Here is a 20,006-nt window from a genome sequence, read left to right as displayed (position 1 = left end):
GCTGACAGAGAGAGAGAAAGAGATGATGGTCTGAGGGGGGAAACAATATCCCTCATACAAAGGCGCATCATATTTTCTAGACGCTCATATAAACAAATAAAAACCCATTAACGAAAACCAACAACAACTCTGCATTGATGTGTGCGCCTCAAGCCATTTCACTCTGTCTAATACACGCACACATGCACACACTCTCTTGCACTATATCTCCCCCCACTCTATCTGCCACTCTGCCGTGATTAACAGCGCATTGTGAAGGGTGCAAGAAAGTAGCGACGAGCAATTAACAACTACAAGAACAAACAAAACGAATGCGACTAAGAGTGCGAGTGAGATGGAGATGGAGACTACGACTGAGGCTGTATGTGCGGGCTCCGCAGCATGTAGAACATCAACAACAACAATGCATATGCCGATAAGCGCAGCAGCAGCAGCCGCAGTCGCCGTTGTAGTCGCAGTCGCAGTCACTGCAGCCCATTAGATAAGCAATGCGACGCAGTCGGAGGCCCAACTCTTCGCACTCACGCAGGGCAGGGAGAGGGCCCAGCTGTGTTTGCTCTGCTCTTTTCTGTTGCTGCGCGCAGAGATGTAAAAATAGCGCAAAACTGCAGCCAAACACACACACACATACACATACTATGCACTCAAAGGCGAGTTAATTTTTCGTGTGAAATATTTTAATATTTGCTTAACGGAGTGAGGGCACCAAGTACTCGTATTCGTACTCGTATTCGTATTCGTATTCCTATTCCTATTCGTACTTGTTACTACGACTACTTTGCAAATCCATAATCTTCAATGTTGCGGGCGCTGTCAAGGGGTTGTCGGAATTGTGGCTCTCAAATGTATTTCTTGGACAAATATTCAATCAGAGCAGCAACCGCGCTAAATATGTGGGCAACATGTTGTCAACTTGAAGATATAGAGCAGAGGCGTACCAAAGAAGGGGTTTATAGAGCATAGAAAATCATTTTTATTAAATAAATATTCACTATTTGTTAGCTTATCAAAATAGAAACAGAAAATTAGATTGTAATACTATTAAATTCAGGGAAAAATAAAGAAAAATATAATTTTCTTATTCTAAAATTATTAGAGGTAATTCCTTTCTTGTGAAATTCGTATTTTCGATTTTCAAAAATTTTAAAAAATAGTTTTTTAAAGAAAAAACATTCTATTGAATGTCAGAAAATTAAATTTCATAAAAAGAAAATGTAATTGAATAAATATACTTTTTTGGTGGGATATTATATTAGTATAACAACATAAAATATTTACTATTATATGTTGTTCATGTTGATTGATTATTTCTTGTAGACTAACAATATATAAGGGAAGCTTTAATGGGTTGAACTTTATCTTAACCCCTCTTAGAAGTTCTCCCATGTTGGGAAAGAAGTTTGCTACAAATCTAATCAGACTACTTGATGCATTGGTTTCGTTTGGGGGCTGCACGTTTGCAGAATTCCATATACGAATGCGAATGCGAATACGAATCTGAATCCGAACTGAAATCGGAAGCGTTTTGGCTGCTTGTCACACGCTCTCGTAAAATCAACAAAATGCAGGCAGGCGACTGTTGTGACACTTGGCATGACAAGGACAACAATGCAAACAACGGGACTAAGTTGCAAGTTGGCAAAATGTTTAATGAGTGACAGGCCAAAAGCAGAGTGCTGCCTGCCTGCCTGCCTGCATCTGCGGTAGGTTAAAACCAGGCTGGGATTTGTCCCCGGCCGTGTTGTCATGGCGCCGCACCGAATGGAATATCTAGACAAGAACATAAACATAGTAACCGGGGGATGACAATGAGGATTGCGGAATGGGGAATGGGGCAAGTAGCAGAGAAGGGGAGACTTGCATCATGCGCAACCCTCCCTTTGCCACCCACTCAAAATGCGTTGCTTTTGCATTTTGTGTCAGCTGTCAAAGGCAACACTGAAGTTGCCTTTGTATTTTTATGTGTGGTCTGACGATTGGTGGGGTGCAATGGAAGGGGAGTGGGGGTGGGGGAGGCAGCTTGCCGCTGCCGGGCAAAGTGTCCATTATGTTGATTTGAAAAATAAAAGCAACGGATGTGATGCCTCAAAAAGCAGAAATCTAAAGAGCTAGAGCGAGAACGAAAGAGAGCAGAGAAATTTAGTTGATTGAAAGACAGTTATATATTCTTGTTATATACGAACCTAACTCTCTGAGCCGGAGATTTGTCATAGTGCTAAGTTTATTGGTCTGGGTTGGTCTGCCCCATGGCAAAAAACGGGGAGGGAAATGAGAACTGATTTCGAAACTGTCAATCAGATAACAAAGCCACTTCAACAGTCAGTGCGAAATGGAAAACCGGAATGAGAAGCTACTTAAATATTCACAAAAGCAGTGTGTAATCGTTGAACTTCTTTGGACTTTGCATTCGCCAACCATTTACATTGTGAATGACAACGGATTGTCTCCTTCCACTGACGTTGGAATGCTTAATGAAACTATCAAGCTGTGGCTATATTTGACCTTACTCATTGTATAATAAATACTCTTTCGATAGTCATATTACGATATCATTTACACATCTCTAATAAGTATGAAGAGTCTTGAACATTCTTCTTTACTTGGATGTTAATGGGTTTACTCATGAAATGTGCTTTGGCAATTTATTTGTCATCACTCAGAAAACTACAGTGCAAAATAGATTTTAGAATTAAAAGAAACCATACCGATCAAATACTAAAATATACCAAAAACTGTATTTGGTATATCTACATACTACTACATCAAAATATACCATAAAAAACATTCTACTTAATAGTATGTTAATCATAACGATGTCTCTCTTTCGTAAACTTTTTCATTAATTTCGTTTTCGACAATCAGACAATTATACTTAGCAAAAATATTCAGTTTAATATTAAATTGGGGACTCGTTTCATCCCTCAATCGTTCAGAAATTGTACGGAAAAACAAAAACAAACCAAACAGACCAGACTAGACTAGACTAGACTCATCGAAATTCCAAATTGTTCCGCTCCCCTTGTTGGACTCCATCAGAAATGTCCTCGTATTTCCTGTCCAAGGATGCTGCCGTTGGCTATTGCATGAATTACATGGTTCGCAGGAGTCGCGTCTCTGCCTCGCCCGTGTCCAAGTCGAGCAGCGACTCCGTCTACGATGCCACACCCAATCTGGATGAGATCATAGCTCGCCTAACCGAGCAGGGAATGTCAAGTTGGGAATGGAAGTGTGCTGCTCGATGATCACGAGATCACGGCGATCTGCAGCAAGGCACGCGAGGTGATGCTTAGGGAATCGCCATTGCTGGAGCTGCAGGCACCCATCAACATTCTGGGCGACATTCATGGGCAGTTCACCAACCTGCTGAAGTACTTTAAGATGGCGGGATTTCCGCCACAATCCAATTATCTCTTCCTGGGCGATTATGTGGATCGGGGCAAACAATCGGTGGAGACGCTCACGCTACTTTTGGCCTACAAGGTACGGTATCCGGACAAGATCTTTCTGCTGCGTGGCAACCACGAGAGCTCTAGTTTGAATCGCATCTATGGCTTCTACGATGAGTGCAAGCGACGATACACAATCAAACTGTGGCGATGCTTTGTCGATTGCTATAATTGCATGCCAGTGGCTGCGATTGTGGATCAGAATATCTTCTGTTGCCATGGCGGATTGAGTCCCAGTTTGTTCACCATGGATCAGATAAGGACCATTAAGCGACCTTGCGAAATACCCGATCAGGGTCCGCTCTGTGATCTGCTGTGGTCCGATCCCGATGTGCGAACCATTGGCTGGGGTCTCAATGATCGCGGAGTGAGCTACACCTTTGGTGCGGATACAGTGAGCAGTTTCCTCAATCGCCACGGCTTCAGTCTCATCTGTCGTGCCCATCAGGTCGTTGAGGATGGCTACGAGTTCTTTGCCAAGCGACAGCTCATCACCATCTTCTCAGCTCCGAATTATTGCGGAGAGTTTGACAATGCTGGGGCAATGATGTGCGTCGATGAGAATCTGTTGTGTACTTTCCGGATTCAGAGACCGATCACCTTGAGACGCATTCCCAACTCCCAATCGATGCTCAGCTTTTGCAAGTCCTCAAACTCAAGTCGAGACACACGGAGTTGATGATGAGAGTGCCAAAATTAGCAGCAGGGTTCGCAAATATAATTGTAGTTGTTTGTTTTCGGCTAATCATTATTGTTTTAACCAAAGGACAGAGATGCGGTATCGAGTATCGTGTAGAATACAGATTATTTGATAATGTGTGAAGTAGATTCGTTTGTCGTGGTAGAAAAGTAAAAGTCCAGATTCAATAAAGTTATGTTGATTATTGATATCAGATTTACAAATGAGTCTATGAGTATTCTTGATGCATTTTTTGCTAAAGTTTCTTTTCAGTATTATCAATTCAAGTAGTTAAATAATTTATTGTAACTACTAGTTTTCTTTAACTATTTAAATCAAATTTGGGCTAATTTGTAATAGTCAAAATTTGATGAATTACATTTCAGTTTAATAATTTTTAAATTTACCAACAATGGTTATTTAAATGGAAAGATTTATTTATTTACAGTTTTCCATTTTGCGAATAATCGCCTAGATCTTACATAGTTATCATTTTTTCATTTGCGGTATATTTAACTGATGAAACACTTTTTTGATTATATTGAGAAGTCGAGCACACTCAATTCTAGCTTTCTAACTTTTTAGTTATAAAAGTGTTAGCGATTACCGGTTGTCATATTATTCATTGTAATCTACATTATGATTACTTTATGCTCTTTTCTATATAAAATGAATAGTTTATTGATAAAGAAAGAACGAATTAATTTCGTTTTGAATACGCTTGAAATTTGTTAATCCACTTTCATAGAATGAAAAAAGTTATCATTGATAGAATGAATAAAAAATAGCTCTTTTTTTCAAACATCTCTTGCCTCTGACAAAGTCGCAATACACATTAAAAAACGAATTATAAAAATAGTTTTTAATAAGTTTTCATCTCCACAGTAAATTGCTCATTTAGAGCATTTATTATTTGAGCATTATTTATGGAAATATTTATGCTCAAAGGATAGTCAAGTTATTTTGATTTCAAGTGAAACACTCGAAATCTAATTATTTAATTTATTTTGTAAATATTCAATTACAATTGCTTCCATTTTGAAACGCAATACATTGAATGCTAGTTTTTTTGTAGTTCGTTGTTGTTGTGCTTCAAATTAATTGAATAATGCATTTGACAAATTGCAATTAATGTTTAATGCAATGTTTTTGCTTTGATTCGCAGCAGGTTAATAAAATGCGAGCAATAAATATTAATTTGCTAAATTATTTTTATTGATTCGCTTACAAATGAAACAAATGCAGTGTCTGCTAAATAATGTTCGTCGAGTTTTTTTTTCACAATTTCCGGGTTAATTGCACTCGGCATTCGGGTCAGCAAAATAATAATTACGACCGTCGAGAGAGAGAGGGAGAGAGAGAGAGAGCGAGATGATAAAAGTGAATGCAGCTAAAATTAATTACTAAAATGCATTATAACACGCACATCTTCCATGCACAACTGCAACTGCAAATGAAAATGAAAATGAAAATGGGCAAAATAAAAAGTTGGAAAACAAAAAAATGGTAAATTAAATGACAACGCAAATTGCAAAGGGAATAATTTAATGACAGTCCATTTGGCAAAGTGGTCACTCGATGTGGAGAATATGCTAATGCTAATTCGTGGTGGGGAACAGAAAAGGACATCAGATAGTACAAACCTTGAACTAAATTGGGAATGATGCACAACATTGTTGAAAGTGGATTAAATGCTGGGGGAGCAATTACAATAAGCAAAGCGACTAATCAGCACTAAATTGAATGAATGAATGAATGTGTGTTGTATACTACATAGAGAATGTTCTGCCAAAGGACACACTAATCATGGCTAGAAAAACTTACAAGTTGCCAACAATCTGAGTGCCAGTTAAAGTCACTGCGAACATGACAAGCGAGAGCCGAACAAGGACAAGCCATGTCCTGGCGCTGACTAACGACAACAAAAGCATATCAGTGACCGGGCAGCCAAGCAAAATACCCAATGTCCTGAACAAAGTCAAGGCGCATAAATTTTGCTGCATGTCCAAATAAAGAAGGAGTCAGCGAAGAAAGGACTCGGGATTGGTGGGAGGGGGGTTGGGCAATAGATGCATAAGATAGATGGAGGACAGGGACACACATAAGCCGAAATATCCACAAAACTAATCTGCAGGCGGCAGACGAAGAAAGTGCAGGCAAGGATTTACATATTAAGCCATTTTTAATTTACGACTCTCTGCCAGTCGTCGAAGCCGTCCGAAAGATGCTTGCCACACACACACAGATACACACACACACACACACATCGCCTGACTAAACAGCAGATAACGAACGTAGCAAGAAGCGAACACAGATGGATGATAAAGGCGCCAGTCGAGCAAAAGGATAACGACGACAACAGCAGCTTCCTCCCCCTCTCCCCCTCTCTCTCGCCACTTTCTTCCACACACACTCTTTCTTGGCCACCCTGCAAAAGGTTGAAACGGAAGCAACCCGCCAACAATGACAGTAATAAAATAAAAGTAAATCCATGCTTTGCCTCTGTCTTTCTCTTTCTTCCCTCTCTCCCTCTCTCACTTTGTCTATCACTCTTGGCTTCTGTCAAAGTTGACATTGACGTACAAGTCTCGGAAGTGAAAACTGTGGCGTTGTTTAGGCAACTGTTTAGCTGTTTTTCGTGTTTCCCCCGAAAAACTCTGCTGCAACATTTTTTGGGGGCCAAGAAAGTGAAAACTTTCAGAATGTTTAGAATTTCCTCAACGAGTTGTTGCACCCACTGAAACTGTTTGGCAACTACACACATGTGTGTGTGTGTGTGTGTGTGTGTTGTGCAGCAAGGACTTTTAGTTTAGTTAAATGACATCAAAGATGTGTCTTGGGAATAACTCTTTAATCCACGTCCAATGAAAATTTAAATCTACTATAAATAATGCTACAACTCTGCTGCTCCTTAAAGCAGTTGTTGCCACAACAGGTGCCAACGAAGACTTTCAAATAGCAAACAGCATAGAAGAGCCATCAATCATGTGGCTTTACAACATGGATGAGCTTTGCCTCCGCCACAACACAAGAACACAAAACATATGCCAATGGTAGTTAAAGAAAGCCACCCCTTTTTTTATGGCAAAGACGCTGACGAGAAGCCCAATTTTCTTTGGATACCCTCTAGACATAAGAGTTAACTAACGGGTAGCATTTGAAGTGGACTTTAGCTGCATATAAATTAGTATATTACTAGAAATTACTTATTATCGCAAAAAGATTTCCATTTTTTTTAAATACAAATAAACTTTTTGACTGAGCTTGCTTAGGCTTTGAAAATATTTAAAGATAGATAAAATGAAATTTGTTTAGTTATCTTGCCCTTCTCTGTTAACTTCTTCCACAACAGTCGCAAAGTATTCCATATTTTAATGAACATATTTGTATATCTAAACTCAAACATAATCTTCTTCTGTACGCAGAACTTCCAATATAACATCAGAATATTTTCTATATGACGCAACTATTCTATAACAGTCTGGAGCTCTATGTTTTGGTTATAGAAATGTAATTTTCTATAAAATTTAAAATTATAAGATAATATTTCTTATAATTTTTAAATAAAGTAAAAATGACTGAAGTTTTTCTAACTTTTTTACGAAATTGATAAGCTTTATCTTTAACAAATTTAAGCTCTAAGTTGCTCTGACTATTTAGATTATTGAACTAGAGAATTGCTAGCATAGGAAATAAATAGTATAATATTGCTTATAATTTTAAAAAGAATGAAACATAAATACACTTTTGTATCATTCCTTTGCTCTAATACTGTGTAAATTTTTTAAGATTTAAGCTGCTTTAGAATTTCATTCTACAATTAAAGTAAATTAAATTTATATTTCCTTATATGTTCCCGTACAAATAAACTTTCTTATCCCTAGAATTTCTAGGAAATCTGCTAGTTCAGCACTCTCTTCAAAATCCACTGACTTATTCCTCATGTTTTTGCGGTTTTGTGGTGTCAATTGTGGCGCTTTTTGGGGGTTGCACACATTCTCCCTCCTAATGCCAAGCGGAAGGAAATGTTGGCTCCCCAATGCTGACGATGACGATGATGATGATGATGGTGATGACGACGATGTTCTGCTTGTGCTTGTTTTTTGTTTGGCAAAATTGTTGTTGGTATTCTTTTCTTTTGGGTTTTTTTTTTAAGTTTTCACTTCTTTGCAACTGACTGTCAATTTGCGGTTTTGTCGCCAGAGCCCCGAAAAGAATCGCTTTTGTTTGGGCGAACTGCATGAGATGTTTGTCATGTGGTAAATGAAATGTTTCACTCACGATGATGTTCCCAGAATTGGAGCCGATTTAAAACGGGGCTAATTGAGTGATTTACCTGCTTATTTAGCTTATCAAACGCACTCACCTGCAAAGATAAAGAAATGCAAAATTATGATATTAATTAAAAGATTACTCGACGGGCAAAAAAGCGTTTAACCTATTTTTATATTTTTTTCCTACTCATTTTATGCAAACCCTTTTCAAAATTGCCAACTTTTGCTGGCAGTTAATTCAAAACCGAATCCCGCATTTCCCTCGCCTCTAAAACTCAACCACAAATTCGCAGCAAGCGTGGCAAAAGGTTAACAAAAAAAAAAAAGACAAAAAATAACACAAGTAACAACTCTATTAAAAATATGCCCAGCCAATGATTTATAACCTTTTTTCGTGTCGTTGTTGTTGTTGCTGTTTCCAGGGGCAAGGACAAAAGTGAAACTCATGCTGAAGAAAACAAGGGAAAAATGGAGAGTAAAAAAGGAGAACAAAAAATTATAATGGTTGGGCATTATTGTGGGCACCTTTTCGACTTTTTTCATATCATTTTTTTTTGCTCTTTGTTGGGTAGGAAAAAAGTGTTTAAAATTTTTGACAGGATAAAGCGGGCGCATCGCAGTGAAAAATGATGAACTTGCGCGGTTTATGAGTTGCTTAAATTGAGTCAATTGAGTAGGGGCTGTCAATGGTCTATTGAGGGTTAACCTGGTTAATTAACAAGGCGAGAAAGCAAGCCTAGTTGTGCTATTTGCTTAGCCAGCTGCAATGGGTCAAGTGAATCGAAAATATGTAGGCTACTTTCTCCGCATCAGCTGGATGATTAATCAGTAAAATAAGCAAACCGATAATGCAACTAAAAATGAAAATGAAAATAGATGAAGCTGAAACCACAACAACAAGCGGAATGATAAACAAAGTTGCAACAAAGGCGTGTCTGTGCCTCGAATATCGATGATGAAGCATTTTCCCCTGCTGTCCAAAAAAAAAAAAAGAAACGAAATAACAAGAAAACCACAAACAACAATAGCCGAGCATGATGAGCAGCGGCAGCAGCAGTAGGAAAAAACCACAATGAAAATTGAAAAACATTTATTAGAAGGAGGTGGAAGGGGCGAAGCACATGCTAATGAAAATGAGCAACCCGTTGCAAGCAGACAGGATTACATAAGTCAGGCTCACACACTCACACACACACACACACACACATTTTCACACACATTTGGCTACTGTTCGATGTCGCTTTAGTCACTCTGTGTTTCACTCGCTCTCAATTTATGAGGGTTCATAATCGAAGTGCGATTACCCAGACAAGATAAGCCCAGCCGCCGTTCTACCTACTCTTCCCTCTCTTTCCCTCTCTGCTTCATTTTTTCCCTCTCTTTCTGCACTGTGGGTTATCTTGACTCAGCAAAAAGAATGCCACAGCAAACCGCGTCGGATGCGGGCGCCATGCCTTGGATGCACTGCCTGTTTTGTAAAAAACAAACACAAAACTGGATTGAGAGCGAAGCAGTTCCATAGTTCCACACAGGCTGTATTATTTATTGATTATTTAAATATGCACAATTTCGCCTTTTGTGGCTGAAAATTAATAAATTATTGAGCATAATCAATCATGAATAGAGAGACATTCTTCTCGAGATACTTCCACTCCCACGACGAGATAAATTGTTTCATGCATGAAAAGAAGCAACGTGTCGATAAAGACTTGAATACTCTAACTATTATTGAATTTGTTTGAAAGAGGATTAGATAATAATAAGTTGCTTAAAATTTGTGTAATAGTTATACTAGTTAAGACTTTATTTGAACCTGTGGAAGCTGTAAAATTACTTTTACAGTACTGCTACTTTAAAAATACAAAAGGTATTCACAACATTTTTAAATATGTAACAAAAAAATATATTTATTGAATAAATTGACTTAATAATAGTCTAGACTTTTTTGAATTGTGTTGAAGTTATACAGTTCTTTTAATAATAAATTCTTCTTGACATTTATAAGTAAAAAATGTATTCAAGACATTTCTAAAGAAAGCAACAGAAATTTGTATTCTCAGAAGAATAACCAAATATACATTTAAATTTAATATACTAATATAATATATTATAAGTGATAGTAGATATTCTAAATATACTAAAATAACTAAATATATACTGCATAATAATAAATAAACTATTATATACTAAAAATATGTATATCAATATAAGAAAATTTAAATTATCTTCCTTTTAAGTGATTAAACTAAAAATTTCATTCACCTCAAAAGACCTTTTAAAATCAATATCTTCCTAGCTTGCCAAGTTGAAGTTACTTTGTGCTATCTCATTTCGAGATACTTTCTTATAAATGTATCCATCGGGCTGTCAGGTTGAAGCTAATTCATTCGAGACCATCTTGAGATACTTTCTTTGAGATACAAACGTATCTTGTTGGGGTTAAAAGAAACGTTTTAATCTATTCGACTTTAGAGCCGTCGTTATGTTGAATTGACAAACTGACTCATTGGGCAGTCAGTGGGCATAATGATTGACATTGATTGATGTAGTTGTTGTTCAAAAGAGTCAAAGATGAGTAATGAAAATGCCAAACAAATAATATTGTATCTATCTCTACGCTTCGTATCCTTAATGTCAGCCATTTGAGGCGACACAAAAGCATTATTTGAATAGAACTAACATCAAATTTAACAGCATTTTCATAACTTGAGCAACAATGGGCGCGATTATACTGCCATCAAAATAAAATTTTTATATGCAACTCACGTCGCAAGCATTGAGAATGGAGGGGAAGAGGGGAAAAAAGTGTCTGTGGCGCTTCTAAAGAGCTGCCAACGGAGAGTCAACAAATCAAATCAAAGAAAATGCAAATGCAGAAATGTTAAAGTCCAAGTTGGACTTGGCGGATTGAATTACAGGGCAGCGGCAGAGTCGCAAAATAATCAACATCAGAACCGCAAACTGACCGAATGACTAACTGACTAACTGGCAAACTGACAGACTGACGGAGTCAGTCACTAAATGCAGTTTGGCTGCAGATTAGCGCGAGTTGATTATTTGCTTTGGCTCGCAATTGTGCAACGTCTGAGGAGGAAGTTGGGGAGGGGAGAAGCAGGGGGACCGCCGCATTATTATGTTAATGGCAACAAAATGCAGTTGCAGTTGCAGTTGCAGCTTCAAGTCTCCTTGCCGCAATTTGAACGTTAAACGTGTTGTCCATGCGGGTCGTAAATCTGCAGACAGCAGCAGAAAAAACGAAACGAGCAACAAAATTGGAAAATAAAAGAAAAATAAATAAAGCCTCTTGCTGAGTTGACCCCGCGTCTCCTTCTCTCTCTCTCTCTCTCGGTGCCCCACCTCATTCAATCGGAGGCTGTGGCATGTTGCATGTTGATTATTTTATTGCAATTGACAAAATGCAGGCAAAAGCCGCACCGCAAATCCACAACTAAAAACGGCGCATTGTAATTGGCCGCGACGCACAGCTGCGCTCTCTAAAACGTAGCCAAGACATACCTCTAGTTAACCCCTCCGATCCCCACTCAATATAAACCCCCTCTTCTATCGGTCGATGGCATCAAACTGCCAGAAAATTAATGCCGCAAATTAAACTGGCAAAGCACTTGGCATTAATATGAACCGAAATAGAGGAAGGCTATAATTTTGGATTGACCAAGATGTTGACAATGTCATCGGCATCTACAGAGACTTCAAGAATTCCTCTTGTCAAATAATGTTAACATTTTGTCATTAAAATTAGCAATATCTTAGGACAGTAATTAGAACAAATCATTGAATGCTTAATAATATTTTATATGCTAGCCATAACAAATCTTTTAGTAGTAATTATAATTTATTAAAAAGTTTGAGAAAATGTGATAGAAAATTTTAAGAAAGTAGAATGAAATAAGTTAGAGAATAAATGACAGAAAACTTCAAGAAAGTACAATGAAGTATGGACACATGGTTTATAGGTGTCTGAAATCTTTTAAAAATAATTTGCATCAATAGTATATACTATTCTTGCACTGAATATTATTATTTAACTACACAAAGGAAAATAAAACAAGTTAAACCCTATTTTTATTGAAAGCAAAACAGTGGATATAAATTTTAAAGTATGCCAAATTAATATACTTCCACAAAAATACTAAAAATATACCAAATTCTATGTTTAATATATTGGTGTAGTACATTCAAAATACTGTAGGGTGTAAAATATATCAGATTGTCTGCCAAAGCAATTAAGACCCGTTTTAGCCTTTTTCAAATAAAAAGTATTTTTAACTTCGCAACTTATAATATACAATTTGAGAGCTAAATTAAAAGTATAATAAATTCTTTTATTTAATCTGTATTATAAATCATTTGAGTGCTCTAAATGTATTGATTTATATTCGAGCTGTTTTCTTTCTTACTTTAAAATTATTCGATCACTTTTTATTAATTAATGTATATCTAACATACAATATAAAATAGAGATACCATTTGGAAGATATTTTAAAAAGTTTAAATTGTTATTGAACAGCTAAATGGATTCGCAATTTCTATAAATCTATGTCATGAATTAGGAAAGAAAAATAAATAAACTTAAGATTCAGATTAAGAACTGCGCAGCAGATATGTAAATTTCCACAAATTATCTGACAGGATCTCTCGAAATTCAAGTAGTCTAAAGTTGTGTAATGCTGCATATTGATGTCACGATGCATAAGAACAAACAATAAATTCAACTTGTACAGAAATTAATTGCCCAGCCACTTTCTACAGAGTTCCGTCTGCGATTCTTCCGAACTGATCGCAGCTAATCGGACGATCTCTTAGCATAAACAAATGACCAAAGCGACCAAAGGGAAGAATGAAATTTGAAAATTCGAATCGTAATCTTAATTATGCAAATCAAAAGTCGCACTAATTTGTTAGTTGTCGTCGTCCGTTGGGTCTATTAATGATTGTGCATGATCATAAATTGAAGTATGGATGGAGTGAGTTCTTTTTTCCATATGGATGTGTCATATGTCATTCGAGAGCTTTATCTGCAGAGAGACGAGCATAAATTAGATGGGGCGACAGGTGTAGGCAGCTGTGTGAGAAGATTGAGATAAATCCGTTGAAACTCAATAGGGAAGTGGGAGGACAAGTTGAGACGGAGATGGAGACGGAGACGGAGACTGTGACACACTTTGTTTAGTTGTTAATGCTCGATGACACTGACGACATCTCCACTGAGATATATCTGTGTGAATTCAGTTGTTGTTGTTGTTGCTGTGGCCTCCAGGTGTTTATCTTTAAGATAAGTCACGTCTCGTTTTGTTTTGTGTCCCCTTCCTTTGCCTCTGACTAATTTGCTGTTGCAGCTGCAGCAGCTTGTTAGCCTAATGCACATTAGTTGCGCCCAATTAAAGTGGACTTTAACTTATTTAAAACTATTATCTGCGCAATGCTAAACCGCAGCAAACACAACCGAAACACACACAGACACACACACACAGAGTCTCTGTCCCACAATCAGTTCGAACAAATCAACTTTCAAATGCAGGCGAAAACCATTGAAACCACCGAGAGACCAGCGAAACCACCAAAAGCGACCACTTGCAACCACAGCAAACATGAATGTGAATCCAAATGCGAATGTGACTGTGACTGTGAATGCGACTGCGAATGCGAATACCAATGCAAATACTTCATGATTCAGAGTTGAAGTTGGTCGGAACAACTCAAAAACTACAAAGTGGCTAATGTGGCGGCATTTGTAACATGGCAAACAGAATTCTCGTGCTCACAAACCAAACACTCTTTTAAAGCCCTCCCCTCCTCAAAAAAGACTGGGTGCAGTGCAGCACTAGAAATTAACTCTACTCCATGGCTCTTAAACAAACATTATTGCTGCAACTAGTATTCAAAAAAAATACCAATATTTAAATCACATATTTCCACAGTTTTAAAAAGAGTATAAGAAAGAAATTAAATATTTTTAGAAGAATTAATTTATTCAAAGTGAATGCATTTAAAAAAAATATATATATAGAAGAACTTTTAGACAAATAATATAACTTTAACTAATAAAAGAAATATATTCAATTTAAACAGAATTCCTTAAAAAAATATTAAAATTAAAAACATTTGAAAATAATACAAAAGGTTAAGAAAGTGAATCTTTTAATTTTAAACAAATACTATTACTTCAACCTAACAATATAAATTTATTTAAAAAAATAGAATAAAAGAAAAGAATGTATACACATTGTACTACAAATATTTTGAAATTTATAAACAACCATATTTTTTTTTAAGCAAATAAAACGACATCAAAATATATTTTAATGTGAATACATACATTCTGCTATAAAATAACTTTACAAGAGCTTAATTATTATGGAACAGCATTAAATAAAAATTTCTATCTTCGAACAATAATAATTTAAAATAAAAATATATGATGAATAGTTTAATTATAGCTTAACATTTTGAGCAAATAATTTTATTTTAATGACATTGTAGAAATATATTTAATTTAAATGGAAATATATTTCTCAGAAGCATTTGGATAATATACATAAATATAAATTTAAATAAAACTGTTTAACAAGAGATTGTGTTTCTCAATATTTTTAACTATTTTACTTCTTCTTTTATTTCTGCATTCTTTGAAATTAATATCGAATATGAACGTTGTGATGCTTTATTTATGTCAATTTTATCTTAATTAAAAATAAACTAACAAATTTATGTTTTCGTTTAAATTGTATATAATTCTTGCTATTAACTTTGATAAATATGATGTATGTATAACCATGTATAGCTAATTTACAATTTATACTTATTCATAGTAATTCTTGTATTAAAGATTATACTTAATGGTAATTAAGTGAACAATAAAAAGTAGACAATACTTTTTATAGAACTTTAAAACAATTCAATATGTAAGAAAAATAAACAGAATAAAACAAAAATGATAAGCTCTATAGTTATTTAAGTGTTTTTTTGCTGACTCGAATTCTATGAATTAGGGCTGGCTGCTTTGGCCTTTGGCTATTCTATGAATTACTTATTATTTCCATATTAGAATTAAAATGTGCAGTAAAAGGAAAAGTGAAGCTAAAACAAATGAGACTCCTGAGTACAATATTTCACATCCGGCTTAAACAAATGAATCGAAAATACTTAAAAAATCAAAGTGTTATAATTTTGTTTTTACTTAAAGAAACACTTTATAATATGCAATAAATAGCTAATCTTATTTAAATTTACTTTGAACGGAAATTCATTAAGGAAATTGATTCGTATTCGAAGCATGTTCGTGGTAAAGTTGTTTTATTATTCACATTTATTTAGAGTAAGATTAAATTTGTAGCCCTTCGCATTTACTATGCCAAAATCGTATTGTTTTTGTTATCGAGTGGATCGATGACAATAGATACCCAACTCAAGAGACAAGTTGCAGCTGCAGAGTTCTCTAGAAGTCTCCTCCGAACAACTCTCTCTCTGACACTTCAGGGTCTCTTTTTCACTCCCCTTTCCACTTTTCACTCATTACCAGCGGAAGTGCAGTAAAATAATGAATGCTATTCACTTACACGAAGAACAACACGAATTTCCAGTTGTTGTTGTTGTTTATTTATTTACTAATGCAGCCCACACAGTTTGAGGCATCATTCAGTCGGGTTGACAGTTTACACTTTGTGGAAGCGACGAAGCAGTTGTCAGCTGTGCCGAAAAAACTGAGTACTACAAATATAGATTAACTTTGAAATGTTTAAGAGGTGCAACTAGGAGTTGGATCCATTTGGCCTCGAACTTAGAAAATATCTAACTGACACTTGGCTGTCATGTGAGTTTTCCCTTTCTATTCCCTGCGTAGGTAGAATCCAACTGACAGACAAGGAAAAACACACACACACACACACACATGCGTATAATCTGTAAGTGGAAATCTGTTTTTCCATTTGAAGTGCACACGGCTTGTTGAAAATATTAAAAAGCAATTTCAGAAATCTTTCAACATTTTCAAAACATTTTCCCTTACGGAATTTCGTTTTAATTAACCTCCAAGTAGGCGGCCACTTGAGAAAACTTAAGGTAAGCTAAACTGCGGCATCTTTTCCGCTATTTGTAAATATTTGTGGTAAATTCTTCTACAGCACAATTCTTCAGACAGCTTGACAAACACACAAACACACACACACACACACACTCACACATACAGTTGAAAACTAATTACTTGCCACGCACTTGAACTAGTTTCAGTTACCTCAGCGTCAAGTGGGCCGCCCAGTGAAATTTTTTGTGTGTATCTTTCAGATGCAGATACAAGTGGAGGGGAAGGGGAGAAGGGTAGAAACCTTGTCTTAGTTGCATTTTGATGCGACGATGTGGCAAGTGCAGCAATTGAATGAAGCGCAGCTTTTGTGGCATGCAACCGAGTGAATCAAAGACTGTCTTGAAAAGTTGCGCACATAATTCATTTCTATTTTGCTGCAAGTAAATCATTTGTACATCACTTTTCGGGGCATGCCACGTCCAAGACAATAACACAGACACGCTTTTGTTTAAACAATTGCGAGTGTTTTGAAATGTTTTTCGTAGACACACGTCTGCAGCTGCCACTGACGTTGCCACTGCCACTGCAACTGGAATAACAACATGATGTGGCACGTCAAATAGTTGTACAAATGTTTGTACATGCATTGCATTTTCACGCCGCATAATTAGAGAACAACCAACAACAACAAGTAACAACAACAATTTCAATTGAAATGCAACACGACAAAACAACTCGAACTTAGTTAAAAAAGTATAAAATTAATTAAATGCCAAACGCAACTCGTCCAAATGCAACAACTGTAAAAATGCTAATAATACTATATAGGGGAATGCATTCAGAGAGAGGGGGGAAATCGGAATAGGGGCAGACAACGGATTATCATGGTTTAGACATGGCTACAAAATACATGCCTTGCATATTCAAATCGATAATCAGGCATACGAGAAGCGTGACCCATTTGAAATTGCCGATCTATCGAAGCGGGGGGAGGCAATGAGGAGGAAATAAAGGTGTGAGATGTAAGAAAAAGGGGAGTGGAAAGCCATATAAGGAACTCTCCATACAATAAAACTAATTTTAATGTGTCCGAGATGAACAGGAATTCATTTTGAATTATTCCACATAATAAAGAAATATATTTATTTGACTTTTTTTGGAAAATGTCAATAAATCCAATTTAAATTTATATAAAAGTTAATTTATTACTCAGCGTGAAAAATATTTTTAATCAAACCAAAAAGATTGCCGTTAAAACCATTTTAAATATGTTAAATGGAGGTTGAACAAATTTGCATCCATTTTTTATAATAAGAATTTATTACTCAGAGCAATTTCCATCTAGCCAGATTCTTAGCCAAATAATAGCATTTAAATTTTGTTAAAATGAAAATTTATAGATTCGTTAAAAGTTGTTATAAAAAAAATTAATTACTCAGAACAATCTCTATATAACAAGTTACTCATAAATAACAATTAAATTGTATTAAAAACTCTATATTAAACGAGAACAAAAATAAAACTTCTAAATTGTTCAACAACTCTCATAATTCAAAATAAATTAATATTTAAAAGTTTCTTCATTTAAAATAAGAGTTTATAAAAATCACTAATATTAAAAACGAAATAAAATAAACAAGTAAAGCGATAGTAAAAGTTTCCTTTTATTAATAATTATATAACAATTTCTGTTATTCCGAAATCTTAGATATCGCCTAAAAATTGAATCCTTTTGCAAATGAAAAAAGTGTTTGATTTAATAAAAATGGTTATGATTTAAAAACAAACATAAAAATACTTTTAATCTCTTCTCCGTCTTGCTGTCTAAAACATTTCATCATTTCAAAAATTCACTCTCAAATTCTATTAAATTTTTCATTCAAAAACATTTATTTAAATTTAAAGCCAAGAGCTTAGCTTATTTTCTTATCATTTTCACACAGTCGCAAAAAAGCTTTTCCACAATAATAATTTAAAATTATTTAGCGCATTTTTATTGTCAGCAATAAAAAAGTTTCTGCATAATTTCAACGTTGGGACAGGAAAACTCACCTTATCAATGCGAAATGCATATAAATTTCTTATCAGCTGAATGAAAGTTGTTTATTATTTTTCGTGTTGTGCTTCAATTAATCCTGTTTTAATTGTAATTTATATATTTTATTGTTGCTCACATTACGCACTTAAACACACACAGATTCTTGACTGTGCTGTTTAACTCTGTGTGCGTGTGTGTGTGTGTTTCACAATTTAATTGAATTCAAGCAGAGCAAGAGAAGAAGAACAACAATTGCGATGCTCGTAACTTTTCACTTGTCAGTTGGAAATCGAACGCACTCTGGTCACACTTTGCAATTTTGCATTTCGTTTCGCATGCCGAATAACGGCACAGTCGCTGCTGCTATTCAATCAATCAATGCAATTCCAATTAGAAAACAAAGCCTAACTTCAGCACAGCGCTGACGGCGTCGATGTCACAAAAGCGCGGCCCGTTAAAAGTCGAAAATTCTCGCTTTACGCTTTGTTTATTTCCGTTATATTGCCATTCTTTTCGCTCGCAGTGGGAGTAATAGAATTATTTTATTTGGCTTGTATATTCTGCACACTCGTCTGCTGTTTTATTACATTTGCAGATTTGGATTTAAACACCTTTATTTTTTATGGTACGCATTTGCATAGAACACACGCAGCACATTCGGAGAATTATTTTACGTAAAATGCTGTTAAACGGCGAGGACGACGGAACGACGCTCTGGGCTGCAACCGCTCGCGACGAGTTTCGCTTTACAACTGGCGCCTTCCAATAGGAAGCAGCGGCAACACAGCCCAGCGTCGAAGCCAGAGCCAGCATACACACACACACAAGCACGCATCGCTTGCATGTGGCGGCATGCGTGTGCCCCGGTCAATGTGTGTGCGTGCGTTTGTGGGTGGCTGTATGGATGCTTCGGCTTTACGAATTTGCTTCGCGTGTGCGCCTTCGGCTCGACCGACTCGGTTATGGCAAGAGAGAAAGAGAGCAAGTGCGAGTCGTCACATTTATCGCATGCGAGAAATATCAGCAATTGAGTTAAATGCTCACACAATTATTTTTTTCGATGTACATTTTTACTATTCTCTTATTTCTAATATTTTCTGATTAATGACATTTATTTTATTTAAATTTTTTCAAAATATTACAAACATTAGCATGCAACAAAATCGCTGGTGTGTCACTTGCAAACTTGCTATAAACTTTGTGCGCTCTCATTTTATGGCAGCGCTCTTCAAATGCCGGCAGACAACAAAACGGAACTCGTTTCCCAGCTGCTACGCTCTCTCATTGGAAATGGAAGTGCGACTGGCAACAGCTGTTTTTTGTTTATTTCAAACAAATTCTCTGTTGTTGTCTGCCCAGCGTGTCTGTATGTGACTGTGAGTGTGTGTGTGAGCAACTGATAAGCACGTGTTTTTATTGTCGGCGTGTGTCAGTTGTGTGTGCGTGTGAGAACTTGCGCTGTTGACGTCGACGTCGAAGTTGCTGCTTCTGCTGCTACAGGTAGCGTTCCCTGTTAACAGCGCTGTTA

The 20,006-nt window shown here is 36.1% G+C and overlaps 1 protein-coding gene and 1 pseudogene across 1 annotated transcript in view; one reads left to right on the top strand and one right to left on the bottom strand.

Moving 5' to 3' along the window:
* Positions 1-19,233, bottom strand: part of LOC133841117 (nyctalopin) — a 108,548-nt gene extending 89,315 nt beyond the window's left edge. The window contains exon 1 of the mRNA XM_062273414.1: positions 18,493-19,233. The gene's annotated coding sequence lies outside the window, so the exon portion shown is untranslated. The remainder of the gene's footprint in view (positions 1-18,492) is intronic.
* On the top strand, positions 2,854-4,345 carry LOC133841118 (serine/threonine-protein phosphatase alpha-3 isoform-like; annotated as a pseudogene).
* Positions 19,234-20,006: the final 773 nt, after the last annotated feature.

Source organism: Drosophila sulfurigaster, chromosome 3 (genome assembly GCF_023558435.1).
Source record: "Drosophila sulfurigaster albostrigata strain 15112-1811.04 chromosome 3, ASM2355843v2, whole genome shotgun sequence".
Lineage (NCBI taxonomy): Eukaryota > Metazoa > Arthropoda > Insecta > Diptera > Drosophilidae > Drosophila > Drosophila sulfurigaster.
This window is presented reverse-complemented; position numbering and strand designations above follow the sequence as displayed.